At 42.3% G+C, this 15,012-nt stretch overlaps 1 protein-coding gene across 3 annotated transcripts in view; it reads right to left on the bottom strand.

The window, feature by feature from the left end:
* The window catches only part of ZFYVE9 (zinc finger FYVE-type containing 9), a 55,997-nt gene extending 52,076 nt beyond the window's left edge, over positions 1-3,921 (bottom strand). For all 3 annotated transcript variants that reach the window (XM_090146663.1, XM_031602461.2, XM_090146664.1), the window contains exon 1: positions 3,753-3,921. The gene's annotated coding sequence lies outside the window, so the exon portion shown is untranslated. The remainder of the gene's footprint in view (positions 1-3,752) is intronic.
* Positions 3,922-15,012: the final 11,091 nt, after the last annotated feature.

Genomic DNA, 15,012 nt, shown 5'->3' with positions numbered 1-15,012 from the left:
ATATTTTTTTAAATGCTTCTTGTTGATATTAAAAGGGAGAAAAGTACAGAAAACAGAAGGAAAAATATAAACTAGTAGCATGCAGTACAGTTCTTCATAGAAAAACAAAGATGATGCTGCATACCAGAATGCTTCTGTATCTTCAACACATTCCCTTAAACAAGTGATGTTAAAGTGACCCCACTGACTCACAAGGCAGATTCATCACTTTAGCTGCCACCAAAGTAGTAAGAATATAAGCAATGTTTACAGCAAACAAGACATTTATATATTCTACATGCAACACAGAGGTGGCATGCAGAGGGCGCGGAGTGCTATCTGAAAATGATTCCATACAAAGATTGGTAATTGCTACTCAAGGACATCTAGCAAAATGAAAAATTAAGGCAAGTGGAAGTCCAACCTGAAGTCCACGTACATTTGCCCAGTGCACATTGGACAGAATACTCAAAAACTCTGCATTTGGACACTGTCAGTTTAAGACACGAACAGTCAGACTGTCATACAATGACATCTCCACATTTTACACAGAAACAAAACAACATTAAAGTTTTGGCTTTTTTTAAACTCTTCTCACCAACCTTCATAACTTAATTAAACCAACACAAAACTACTGTCCCAGCTTGTACTTACACTGAAAGGATCAGGAAAGCTGTTCACAGGGCACTTTGGTTCCACACTTGCTCTAACACAGAAACATCTAGAGACTGTGACTCTTTTTTTCACATAGTTTACCACTTTTTTGTTTGCCTTTTTTATTCTACTCTAACAGAACTATGTGTAAAATTTGGTTGTCTGGACTTGCTTCTTTAATTTAACTCTCACTTGAGCTAGAGAAAGAACTGTGAAGGAACAGCCTATGCAGCAGTGTCACCCATAAGTTCCTGGCCACATACTATGGTGCCTTCAACAACTATATTTAAAAAAATGACTCTAGTAAAGCCCTTTATAATAGTTTAAGTGACCATTGTCAGATTTTCTTTGCCTTTCATCTTCAGTCAACTTCATGCTGACATGCTGTTATTCCTGAAGAATGAGCATCCATGTTGCACGCTTCTACTTATCTCTCATAGCATGATATATCACACTTATCCTTTGATAACAAAATAGCATGTTTTGCTCTCGTTGCTAGTCAAACTCATTGGAATGGGAAGATACTCTGAATTCTACTTCATTAGAAACTACTGTGGAAGTGAAGGATTCTCTGTATATCTTTTCAAACTTCCCATCCATGGATGTAATTTTTCCAAACATCCAAGATGTAATCAAAACAAAGTCAAGAGAAGTGAAAGCTGTTTCTGTCTCCTAAAACTCTTACCTGTTTCACCCATTTACATGTACTTATATATTTATTACCAATAAAAAAGCTTTGTGAACTTACACAGTTATTGTACTGAAATGTTTCTCAAGGTTCATACAAACAACAGGAGGGAAAACCCTGCGTGTCAGCTCACATTTCTGTTCATTTCAAAGTTCAAGTTTCATAAGACATCACGAGCAGAGCCCTAAAACAGGATTCTTGTAATCTCTTTCAGCAATCTAATCTCAATCACTTAAAAAACAGCAGCATTTGCATAAAGGTTTCAAAGTAGTCTATTAATATATTGGTATCTTCCAGCAATGTTCTGGATACAATTCCTGATTCATCAGCACGCACGCTAACCATGAAATTATCATCCTTCTTTTTTTTGTCAAGAAACTCAAAATTATTTGAAGATTCTTATCTTAGTGCATCAGGGAAATCGTTCTGATCAACAAAATATTAATACACAATTTATTCCAAAAGCCACTTATTTTTGGCCAACTTCTATTCTACAGCAAAACTTCATTCCAATCCTCTTGCAAAACAATCACATAAAGAGCCCATAAAAACACAAAACTAACAAGCTTTTTTCCACTGTGCTTTGCAGAGCTGGTGGACTGACAGCAACATACATTAAAAGCTTATCATTCCTTGACCACAAGTTTTAATACTGCCTCTTTGTTCAGTCCCTACCTTTGTTCCCTGAAACAGCCATAGTCAGACTTCCCTAACTGAAATAAACTGTATTTCATCTCAGCCTTAGCCCCAGGCCTCAGATCCTGAAACGTGCATTTCAAAGTATTTAATCTCCTGCCTAATAACTGACTCAAAGCTAGCACAGAATTAACACCTAAAATCAGGGCTCAGAATTGCAGCTTTGTGGTGTTTCTTCTTCTCTCTTCACAAACGAAAGAAGAAAATGGACACTTACAGAACCCACCTGAATGTCTATGTCTGAAGATGATAACTCATTAGGTTTGTATCAGAGCCTGAATTAGATGGAGGCATGGCTGAGATTTTAGGTCCTTTTTCAGCTTCCATTTCAGATTCCCCAAGCCTCTGTGGAGAGATTTCTAATTTTGTCTCTCTTGGGTCAAGGAGACAGTTCTTGTAGCTTTGTATGCCATAACTTAAAGAAGAAAGAAAGTGCATCACTGGCTACGTACAACAATGGATTTTGTTGTTTTGGTCACTGGAGGTATATCTAAAATCAGGATTCATTCCATGCAATCAAAAATGATTTGCTAATAAAAGCTAATTAAGCTTTAAAACATCATATGGTCAGTAAAATGCTGCCCAAAGAAAATCAAAGCTTTTATTCAAGCAGAATATCTTTATTTGCTTATTGAGACCCTTCCAGTTCTGTGTTCAGCCTGGACCAACATACTGAAGGCAGCATCGTTCCGGAATTCTAATCCAATCCAACCACACTTAATGTGAAGGTCGCCAGATTTTGAGATTCCCTATTCAGTCAACTTCTAATATCTGAATTGAATGAAAGCATGTGTAAGAATTAAACCCTCTGACAGATTTAAAAAAAAAAAAAAAGAAAAAAGAAAAAGAAACAACACAAGCTTTGTCACAAAACAATCAGTAATATCTCTATAAATAAACAAAATAACACCAAAACAGAAAGTCTATCAATTCCCATCTGCCACTCGATTCTCAGTGTGGTTAGGAGATAAAAGCAGTTCTCCAGCTGCCCTCCATCACACGCACCTCTTTAACCCTAACATTTAGGAGCAGGTCACTAACCCACCTCTGCACAAAGTCTGACATGCCCCAAGTGCCGGTTATTCCTGGACTGAGACACGACCACAGTTTCGCTTAATTAGAGATGTTATAAAACGCATCCCGCCCGCTGGCCCCATCCCCCCCCCCCACCACCACCATTGCAGGAGGGACTTGTTACACATCGCGATGAGCAAGTCACATTCGGCGCCCGGGGACAGAGCGCGGATCCGGCCATAAAAAGGGCACGATTCGCAAACGGGGATCCTCCCCCGCCTTCTGGGGCGCTGGGCCAGGCCCCGGGTCGCGGGGCAGAGCCTCGCAGCGGCACACGGAGGGGTCCCGGGGAGGCTGCGGAGCCCGCCGCGCGGTCCTCCTCCAGGGGCCGTGCCGGGGGAGCGGTAGGCCGGCGAGCAGCACCCAGGCACGGCGGAGATCGGCGGTTTGGGGCTGGCAGGGCTGAGAGCGGCTCGCCGCTTTCCCCTCGGCCGGGCGCCCGTCCCCGGGGCTGCACGCGGGGGACAAGGGCGGCGGGGCGAGGGGCACACGGGGCCTCCGCGTTATCCCCTCCACCCCTCCCCACGGTGCTCCCGCCTCGGCTCAGGCGTCGGAGCCCTTCGTGGCCGCCCGCGGGGCCTCGCTCCGGGTAGAGGGGCCCGGGGAGCGGGGTACCCCGGCCTCCCGGGCCTGGGGACGGAGGAGGGCTGGGCTCACTCACCTCGGCGGGCGGCAGGCGCCGCCGGGTCTGCATGGCGAGGGGGATCCCCCGGGGCCGCGCTCCTCCGGCCGCCGCCGCTCGCTCCCGGGCGGGCCCCGCAGGCCCCGCGAGCGCTGGAGAGACCGGCGCCCGCCCTCCCCGCCCGCCGGCCGGGCTCCGCTCGCTGGCTCCGCGGCCGAGGCAGGCGCAGCTCCCGGCAGGCAGCGCCCCCTGGCCGGGCCCGGCGGCAGCGCACGGCACTGCGGCACCGCCGGGGAGGCAGTGCGGAGCCTGACGCACCCCCGCCCCGCCACCTCCGGATCGCACGCCCATACGCGCGGCCGACGGGGAGTGAGGCGGCTCCTGGGAGCCGCCCGCAAATGGCAGCGCGTGGGAGCCGCGCGCGTCGCAACGGGCGCTCCGTGCTTCACGCCTCCGAACGGCGGCCGGGGACGCCGTACGCTGTGCGGACGCGGCGGTACCGGCACCCCCGCGGGGCACGCGGAGCGCAGACACGGGGCCGTGCGCCCAAAGGCAGCTCCAGAGAGAAAAAAACCGCACTGGTTCCTCACAAAAGCGGACTCTCGGACTCCGGCAGCAAAACCGTCTGTCCAACGCCTCGCCCGCGTGTGCGCGCCTTGCGCCCCGGGGTGAGGAGGGGGCGGACGACCCCGGGCTCCCGCGCCCGGCTCCGGCTTGAACTGCCGGCCGGAGCCTCGGGGCCCGCCTACGGGCCTCGCTCACCGCCTCAGCCGCGTGCCGCCGCGCCCCGCCCGCGCTCACGGCCAACGCCTCGGCAGCGCTGAGGGAACCGCCGGCGGGTTGCGCTTCCCCGCCTGCTTCCTACGCGGCCGCGAGCCCCAGTGAGCGAATCGGGGACTGCTCGCCCATCCCGCTGGAAATCAAAAGGAAGCGCTTAGTGTTTATTCATTGTTTCGGGTAGAACGATGCACTTTTCAGGGAGAAAACACGAGATACTCCCCATTAACTGAATCACCAATCTGTGGGCAAAGAGCTGAGGAGATAAAAAACGCTAATCGTGTCTGGTAGCAGCACGTTAAATGGAAGTGGAATTTGTCTTTGTCCTGTAAAGCATTCCTGGTTAACCCCAACGTGCCCTGTCTGGCAATTAGTGGTGTCACCCTTGTAAAGCACTGACGAGTTCTGATCCAGCACAGTGCACAGTCACTGCCCTCAGAACAGCCCTCACACAACAGCTCCCACAGCTGAACACACGGCCTGTCTGACAGCATCAGCAATCTGACACTTCATGCCCTCCAGCCAAGTGCACGCCTGTGGTTTCCCAACTACCTATGTCTCAAACTGCTACCAGAATTTAGTTGTTTTATACAGCTGTGCTGCCAGACACCTGGAATGAAGGCGTCCTTCTTGTCTCTACAGTGTGCACCCTCTGCTAGGAAGAATTTGCGTATGAGTAATGATAAACACTGTGTGCAAACAATAATTTCGGTCCCAAGTCCCAGCAATGCCATAAGGCATGGACCATTTACTTGGCACATTCAGTACAACCATCAAAAAAAAAAAACTTCGGCTCTTTATAGTGCATCAGCCTCATGTCAGTGAGCATCTAGTGCACTGTGACAAGAAAAATATGCCTAATAATACCCCAGGTGATAGCATGGACATTTGGCATTGAGTTAACCACCTCTCTCCCTAAGTCTTTCACCGTCTTTGCCCAGCTGTTTGTGAGGAGGTACCAAGGAAGAGGACAGCCTGGGGATGTGGAGAGTCTGGCTAACACAAAGGTGGGGAATCCCAGAATCACAGAATGGCCCGGGTTGGAAAGGACCTCAAGGATCATGAATCTCCAACCCCCCTGCCACAGAACTGCAAAGAGGATGAGGAGACCATGGTTAGAAAGGTGAGGGGAAGCCATGGGGTGCCATAGTTGAGGGGGGCAGCTGAGAGTTGCAGGGTCAGTACAAAGATAGGGATGTGTAGCAACGTACATACATTGAGAGCTGGGAGTTATGGGCAACTGATACAGCGATAGTTATAGAGAATTAAGGAGAATGTTTAAACGACCTGGCAAAACTTGCAGAAACTTGGGGGAAAAGGAAGCTTAGCAATGGTCTGAGTCTGTTACTGGATGGAAACAGGAGAAATGTGAACAATAATACATTGTGGATGGTGGAAGAGCTCAGTATTTCTGGTCTGCATTTGGGGAAGAGCCAGGTGATACACAAGTACAGTATGATGATGATGAGATACATTCCATTGCAACAGGCTCTGAGGGGGATGTTAAACAGAAGCTAATAGCTGGGCATCAGCAGGTCTAGGTAACTTGCATCCAAAAGTTTTATAAGCTCTGGCACAGAGTGTCTTTAGACAATTAATGTCGATTTTCAATAAATCTTGGAATGCTGTTCCAGAAGACTGGATGAAATATTGCACCAATATTTCAAGAGGGTAAACAAGGTGACCAGGGTAATTATGGCTTGCCAGACCGACAAGAATTCTGGGTAACATAATGGGACATGGGCTGCATTACATGATCAGAAAAGAATTAAAGGATGGAAACAAAATAAATACAAATTAATGTGGAAAACAAATCTTGCCAAAATAATTTGATTTTTTAATGGCATTACAAGTTTGGTTGATCAAGGTAAGTAGGTCTGTGAAATACTTGTTTGGTTAGCGTGAAACACTTTAATTAAGAAACCAGAATGATACAGACTCATTACAGCACATATTAAACTGTTTAAATTCTGTCTAACTGGCAGTTACAAATTAGGGAAATAAGAAGGCATCATCAAAGAATGTGTTTTTGTGTCACATAGTGATTGGTTCTATGCTATTATATCTCTAGTAATGGCTTCAAGGAGAACATAAAACCATCACCAAGTCTGTGAGTGATGTAAACAATAAGGATCAACAAAAAACAAGTCAGAATGTAGAGTATCTCGGACAGCTTGACAGCAAGTAATATGCATTTCTATACAGCCAGATGTAAAAACGTGCAACAAAGAATAGAGGTCATGATTACAGGATGAGAGAATTTATGCTATAACAAGTTAATGCTCAAAAACCTCAAGAGTCATCACAAATAATCAGGAGCAGATGAGCAGGTGGTGTGGTGCTGTGGCCAGCAGGATAATATAATCCTTGGTTATATAAACAGAAGAATATAGAATTATGTCTTTATTTTTATCTGGCACAAGTCCAACTGCTCCTGAAATCTGATATTCAGATTCCCTCGTAGAAGCTGGGAAAGAAGTGGTCCAGAGAAGAACAGCAAGAATGATTCAGACAGAAAGTCAAAACATCAAATGTGCTTCCATGTCTATAAGAAAGTGAAGGGATGACTCAATCAATCACACGTTTTAAATACTTCCAGAATTCAGTGACTATACTAAAGGCAGTCTCGTTCACCTTGCCAGTGAGGTCTTTTACCAAGTGAATTATTTATTGAGACACTTCAGGGAGGAACAAGTTAGATGAGGTGCTTGTCAGAGACAACTACAAGATCCTAGCTGTGTATTCTTGTTGCTTGTCTATGCAGAAGTTGATTTCCTTGGGCACTAAGAAGAAGCAACCTGTCATCCCCTTCAGCATCATCTGACACAGATCATGTGTCTCTGAGCACATGATGGGAGCAGCCATCTGGATGCTAATGTTTACATGAGCTGAAGGAATGAGTGTAGTTGTTCACAGAAGGCAAATTCTTTGAAGTGTATTACATACAAAGATAACACTTCTCACTCGAGAAGTCTGACACACATTGCTGGAAGCTGGGAACTCCTTACAAATTACACTATATTATTATCCTGCTACTAATTTCTTATTTGGCACCTGCTTCTGTTTGTTCTCACAGGCTACTAATCTATCTCATGGCAAGCAGAGAAAGATCAATTTGGGTTTAAACCAAGCCTGGCCCAGCCTTGATCCATGAAAAGTAGAGTGGGAGTTTTGATGGGAGCATGGAATAGATATTTAGTGGTAAAGTGGCATAGGTGCAGAACAGAGCCAGTGGAGAGAAGAGGAACATATAATACTGGAAAGCCAAAGACAGAATTGAGTAGGGGATTGAGATGAAGCTCTGAACATCTCCAGAATCTCACACTGATCAAAATAATCATAAGTTTCCTGACTGATCTTGTATCATCAAACAATTAGGAAACTCACAGCAGAATGCTCATCACTTTCCTAGTGTGGTTCCTGATCCACACATGCAGCCTCCTATTGATACTTGTGATCTCAAGTGGGAAGGGCCAGTGCTGTGAACCTAAGAGTCAAAATGCCTGGGATGACCATCACTTTTGTTCACAGTTCCGTGGAATAAAATGTAGGCTTTTTCCATATAGTTGATAGTAACTGTTTGCATACCAGAATCCTACAAAAAAAAACCGATACTTTAACTATTCATTACTACCACCTCTGCCGATGGAGTGCTTAATGATCTCTTATTACAGTTTCTACTGTAAAAACCAACTCTGATTACACCCTTCCAAAAACACTGAGACCTGCAGTGAAGATTACAATGTAATGATTTTGCCCTCTAGTGGCTGAATGACTTAGTCCAGCTCCTGTGGTGACTGTCTTCACACATCTTTACTACACCACCAGCCTTGAATATTTGATTTTTTTTTTTTAATTTATTTTATGCAGGCTCCATCTATTACACTCAAGTACAACCTGCAACAGAACAACCTGCATAAATAGAAATGCTTATCCAGACAACTTCAGGAAGGTATATTAAGGTTAACTCAGTATTTAATGAGTCATACAATAAAGCCACTAATACCTGGGCACTTAATTAACATATATGTATTTTCTGCCAGATATGATTTAATCTCTAGCAAAGAAAAAGACCTGCTAGGTCACCAATTCCATGCATGGGTCAGTTTAGAGTCATTCTATATAATACATATCCTCGTTTTGTCCAATTTAAATTTTAAACATCATATATTCTTAGGAATAATAAAGACGGTATTTTAAACCTTTCCAGCAGTGCACTCTCAAGGGTTATGCATTTAAAATCTGGTTTACTAGCTATACTGGCTACATTTTGAAATATCCATCAATTTTCTCTCCAGACACTAGCCCAGATGCTGTAAGAGATATGTGTCTGTATCTGTTTTAAATTTCTGTTGAGCGAGGCCTTTGGACCTTGTTTTTTTTCATTTTCTCTCCCTCTGTTGCCCATTTTAGTTTGGTAGTCCAAGCTTCTTATGAAAACAATACTTATTCAAATCGTTTGTCTAGAGTTCAAAAGATTAACTTCACCTTCCTAAAATGCTGCAAAATGTGCATTTTTCATTTGAATATCTAAAAGCACATTACAAATAGTTGAAACTCTTAAACAACTTGCTCCACATCACTCAAAAATACATTTAAGGTTTTGGACTAGAATCACAGAATTCTTGATTCTACTTCATATCCCGTATATCTCAACTATGGTATAATTTAATTTCCTCAATTGTAGGAAGCTTCCATCTTTCAAAGATGATGGAGTTCCAGGAATAATGCTGGAGCTGTGCCAGAGGATGGTGGTAAGTAGGAGAACTGTGACTCTCATTGTTTGGATAGAGGTTATAATTCATGCCAAGCTGGTCTAAAAATTCTGCATTAGGTGTGATATATTGATGGAGGAGGAGGGACTGGTTTATCTCACAGCTTCAGGAAGGAATTTTCTGAGTTGTTGTGATAGCCTGTTCTAAAAAGCCATGTACACTTTTCCATACATGCAACCAACATATCCGTGCTTCCTGGCCAATGGGAATAACAGTGGCAAACAGCAGGTGATTTTTTATCTTAGTCTCCAAAACAGGACCAGATGTGAGTCTGCAAGGGAGCTTACAAGATGTTAAAGTAGATCTACATAAACAACATTCCCAGGCATTTGTGTGGGCTTCAGTGAATGTGCTCCGGACTTGATGCGTTCACTCGTGGAGGCAAGGCTTACTCAATGTGCTGGCTGAGGACAAAATACATCAGACACTTCAGAAAGGAATTCCACCAGCAAAGCAGCAACACAGAGGGTGTTTTGTGGAGGATTTTCGAATGACTGTTTCTGTGAACAGAGACTCACTCCCTCAAATGTCAATGTTTTAGATGCAAGGAAAATTCTAAGGACAACTCAATTTTAAAGAAAATACTTCAATTTTAGTTGTAAGTACAAAATAAAAATATTTCAAAGTGAAAAATCATACCAACATAGGTATGATTAAATAATCCACTATTAAGAATGTTGAAGTGACACCTTTTGGCATATGTGTTTTCCTGTTTTTTCCAATGTAACTACCAACAAAAAAGTTGTCAGATATTTTTTACAAGTTTTGTGTACGAAACAAATCAATTAATCACTGTGCTGATCTAATACAAATGGACACATACATTCTATGCAGAAAAAAAGATCTAATCCTTTTAAAATCCTATTATAATCTGTGTAATATCTTGTAGCAACGAGTACCATGCACCAATTATACTCTGAAAGTACTTTCTTAAATCAACTGTACATGTTCTACCAGGCAGTTTAACTTACAGCACTTTGTTCTCCCACAGGAGCAATCAATTTTACTTTCTCCATATAATCCTCTATTCTGTTTACTACCAGTGTGTTCCTTCTGTCACATTTTTGTTTCTGCAAAAATGTTGACAATTTCAATTTTTCTTCAAATCACAGGTTTCTCTGCATCTTTATATAGTGTTATTTTCAGCATCTAGATGCTTAGTTTTATCCTAATTGGAAAGCTGAGGGCTATGGCCAGAGCTGAGCAGGCTGTGTCACCTACTTGGAGAAGCACTTTGACAGCCTCAGTGTTATTGCTTTCTATTTTGGGGAGAATAACAGTTATACAACAAAAAGCAGAGCTCTCTGCCTGCACACCAGCTCAACTGAAAAGTCTGGTTTTCTTCTTGGACAGACAAACCTGAAAGGTAATGCATGCTACTGTGGTCAGTTATGATCTTGCTTTTGTCAAAAGCACTCAACATTCAGTAAATTTACTTTGAACATAAAATAAAATATTTTTACTGCAGCTCTGTGAAAAAGAGGGAAGAGAGAGACTGCTACAGGACTTGGTAGGAGAAGGGAAGACATAGAAGGAATAAATCCAGTGGTCCTGGGGCATGAGAAGGCATAGGATTGAGGGACAGCAGTAGTGAGGACACACATCTTGCATGAAGTTTATAGCCTCTAATTGAAGTAGGAAATATATTTTAGAAATTGCCTTCAATCCAAGTGTAGAGTTCTCAATGTGTCTACATACATGTAGTTACTTATTTCCAGCATTATCAGTTTTGCTGTTTGACCTTTTGCTTGAAGGATGGAAGTTAAATAAAAACCTTAATCTATAAAATGAATATATTTTTTCTGTCAGTGTCTGCGTGCAGGGTTTAAACAGATACATACATATGAATTTATTCTTTAAATCTTTCTGGATTCAAATGAAAAGATGGGTTTTCTTCAGAAAGAAAAAGAACTGAAACTTACTTGAAAGGAAGTGGTAGATGTAGTTGGCTCATTGTTATCTGAAGCATTTCTCTTCCTTGTTGTGCTGGGGATAAATGAATGGCTGCTATATGCACAAACGTACATGACACTCAAGCTCTGCTTCATGATTTCTTATTATTAAATCTTTGAAGGCATGGTAAAGTCAAATTCCAACAGAAGGGATTTTATCCATGAAGGAATCTGGCAGACACTATTTTTGCAACTCTCTCTTAGATTATTTGTTGCTGGCATGCTTATCTTTTACACGCTACTCCACCTTATTGTCAGATTAATGAAAGAAGATGCAGCAGGCATTAATAGCCACCATCTTTGATGCTTTTTTTCCTAAGCTGAGTCTTCTAAGGAAGTCTGCTTACACAACTGTGCCGCAGGTGCATCAAACAACTTAGACATATGTTGCTCAGTTTCAGCTGCACTTGAAAGAGGCAACTGGTGACTGCTGTAGGAGAAAGTCAGAAACGACTGCCCCTGCTGAGTGCACAGCAGATACCTTACATTCCTTCAGCAGCAGGTGGCTTGTCAGTCAGCAGCATGCAGGTCCAGACTCCTTTGGATGGATATTCTCCTCCATCAGAACTGCCACAGCGAATAATGGTGCCCATATCTCAGAGGAATGGCATGATGGAGGGCAGGTAGTGAAGGAGATAGTTAAAAACATGGGCTCCTCCTGCTTTCATTAGTTCTTTGAGGAACGAGACTGTTCACATGCACAAAAATTTGTATAAGTACACCCCCAAGTATTCGAGGCATTAACAAAAATCCCAAGCATCTTGTTCATTCCAATTGCTTCTCCACCCACATTCTTCATTCAATTAAAGGATATCCTACATGTGCTTTTGTTTCACTTATTCCCTAAAGATCATTTCATCACACACACCAAGCAAAGATCTTCAGCATATTCATAGTAACATCTCAGTCAGAGCATTCAGCATTATGATGTTCCTGGCACAAGGGATGTTATTAAAGGATTTTAGAGATGAATAGACTGCAGATTTCCCCAGGGCAAGACATCAGAAAACGGACATCAAAAGAACGTGGCTCAAAATGCAGTGGGCATTACCAGCTTCTGGCAAATCCCACTAATTTCTGAACAGTAATGCTGTCAGGCTGCATTAGAGACACGTCCCTCCTGGAATATCTCTGTAAAGCTATGTTTGCTTATCCATAAAAGCACTTCAATTTCAATATCCAACCCTCTAGTTCATGTCAGCATAATCTTGACTAGTAGAAAATATATCAGGCCAAGTCCAGATACAATCTTACTCAAATCTTCCAGAGCAAACATGACACAGACTCTATAGCCACCAAAACTACATTTGTTTTCTCCAGCCATCATTCACAAACACAAAAAGACCACTGCAAGCCATGCAGATCTACAAACATGTGAATATTTCTTACAGGAAATGTAGTTTGTCACATATTACACATCATCGTCACAGATCCCAACAGGATGATGCTCAGTAACAGGAATTTTTCTTTTAAATCTGTTTCCTTTTTTCACCAAAAACTCATTGGAATTTATTGTCTTACAGCTATTTTGAACCACCAGTAACAACTCTTAAGTAGGCAGGGAGGAAGGAGAGGCACATATACTGACATGATGTCACTGCCTGACTTATGCTAGGACGTAAAAATAGTTTAAAAAGTAACATGACCAAAATTACAGTATCATTTAATTACAACCTACTTTCCTGACAGGCTGTCAGTTAATTAACAGTGTCAAAATGCTGAATCGCCTCCAGCTTCTACGTGCTTTGCAAATGACATGGAAGTCATCTTTTTAAATAGCAACAGCTTAACTGAATCTGTAAAACTCATACTGAAATGCTCTGAAAAATGAAGCAGCAGCTGAACTGATATGAAATTCCCCACACCAAAAATTCAGTAGGGAAGACAGTTAAAATCCATTTAATTTGTTCTCTGAAGATCATATTCACACAATGACATTCTTGTACTAAAAACTATTTTCTTTTTAAAAAGTTATTAAAAAGGAGCCTTAAGAGACAATGGTCTGTGCAGCTACACACATGGCCTGGGTCCAGCAATGGCACCTTCCCTCCAGCCTGCTACAATGCAGGCAAGCATTAAGCTGTTGCATGTAGGCCTACCTCCATTTCATACTGCTTTCTACTCCTGGGTGTCTGCTTTCCTCCTCCTCTAAACAGCAAACTCATTCCTAGCGCTAAATTCCTTGTTATCTTTATTGGACAGACTTTTAAATTATTTTATATAAGTTTTGCATAAATTGTAGCAAAGCTGAAGAATGCAGTGGTAAATGGACTGGATAGACAACTCACTCTGAACTAGGCAGCAAAAGATAAGAACATTGTCCAAACACAGAATTAGGCTGTCCTTTGAAGAGTAAGAAAAGGAAAAGTATCTTGAAACCAAAACAAAAACAGTGCAGCCTTTTTCGTACATTCTCATGTTTATAACAAGATGGTCCCTGTGATAGAAAGCCAGAAGAAAAAGTTTTTCTTTGTTTTCCAAAGGAAAATGAGTGTTTATCATCAAGAAAACTGCTGAGCAAACATCTCCCCCTGTAGTATGCGAAAAAGCTGAGCATCTTCATAATAAAGGAAATCTTGTCCTTTGGACAAATAAAGGAACCAAGCTAAAACAGAGCCAATGTCATAGAGCTTTATGTCATATAACAACAAGGGCATATATACATGAAGTAGAGTGATTGAATAATAAAGGATAAGGTTACAAGAAAGCAATCTGGTAATACAGGAGAAACCATGCTGGGTGGGTTCATAGCTTCATGAATGTGGCAGTGTCTAGGTGATTAACAAATTAGAGGTTGGAGAAGAAGATAGGAGAGTGGATTTCAAGATAATTTGGGCGTAGGACTGAGAGGAGCTCCTTAGCCCTTTAATTCATGCAATTGGTAAAAGACTTCAAATACTAAACAGAAAAGAGTGAGCTTCCTAAGCTGAGTTCAAAGTGTTCTTTGTAACTGAAGTCTTTGATCAAAAAACTATTTCTTTAGTAAAAATACCATTTAGTATAACAAGGTAAGAAAATGAAAGCTGACCAGTAAACAAGAATGATTCACTTTGCCAGGATGAAAAATACCTCAAAACAATTTTGGAAAAATTGTGATCATTCAACTATTTCACCTTTATTTCAAAGGTGTTGTGCTGTATAGATCCTGCTCTGTTTTCTTGTGCTAGGACACTATTGCTTCTGCTGCAGAGAGGAAGGCCAGAGCCCCACAGTGACATTTAGAGCTGCTGAGAACTTATTATTAATTTGAGCATGCATTAAATGATAAGCTCTTCAGGGAAATGGACCATTTTAATTCTGTGTTTTTACAGAAAACATCGTAAGGAGTTAGCATTGAATTTAGCCTATTATGCAATGTGATGATGCAGCGTTAATTGCATATTGTGTTCTCCCTGACCACTTCCTTCAATATTTAAAAGACTACCCTGGAGATAAACATTAGCTCAACAGTGGCTAGAATGTCACTGACTACACCAGTTTCCACCAATGGTGAAAAATACCCCATGAACTGCAGCTGACCCAGCCAAACCTACTCATCTAAGCATACCTAAAATTCCCACTTGCAAGGTGTGATATTGAACTTTACAAGGAGTCAGGAATCCAGCAAACATTGCCATTTGGACACTAAATAACAGAATAAATTAGTGAAAAGTAATAACGTCACTGGTGTCACTGCAAAGATCTCCAAGCTGAAAAGAAGCTACTAATTACTCCTGGAAAGTTGTGACCTTTTCCCCATTGGTTCACTTCTTTTCCTAGTAAACATGGAAACAAAAGCCAGACACATGCTAGTGT

This window comes from Phasianus colchicus, chromosome 9, assembly GCF_987193195.1.
Source record: "Phasianus colchicus chromosome 9, bPhaCol1.hap1.1, whole genome shotgun sequence".
In the NCBI taxonomy this organism is placed as follows: domain Eukaryota; kingdom Metazoa; phylum Chordata; class Aves; order Galliformes; family Phasianidae; genus Phasianus; species Phasianus colchicus.
The sequence above is the reverse complement of the archived record's forward strand: the minus strand, read 5'-3'. Positions and strand labels throughout refer to the sequence as shown.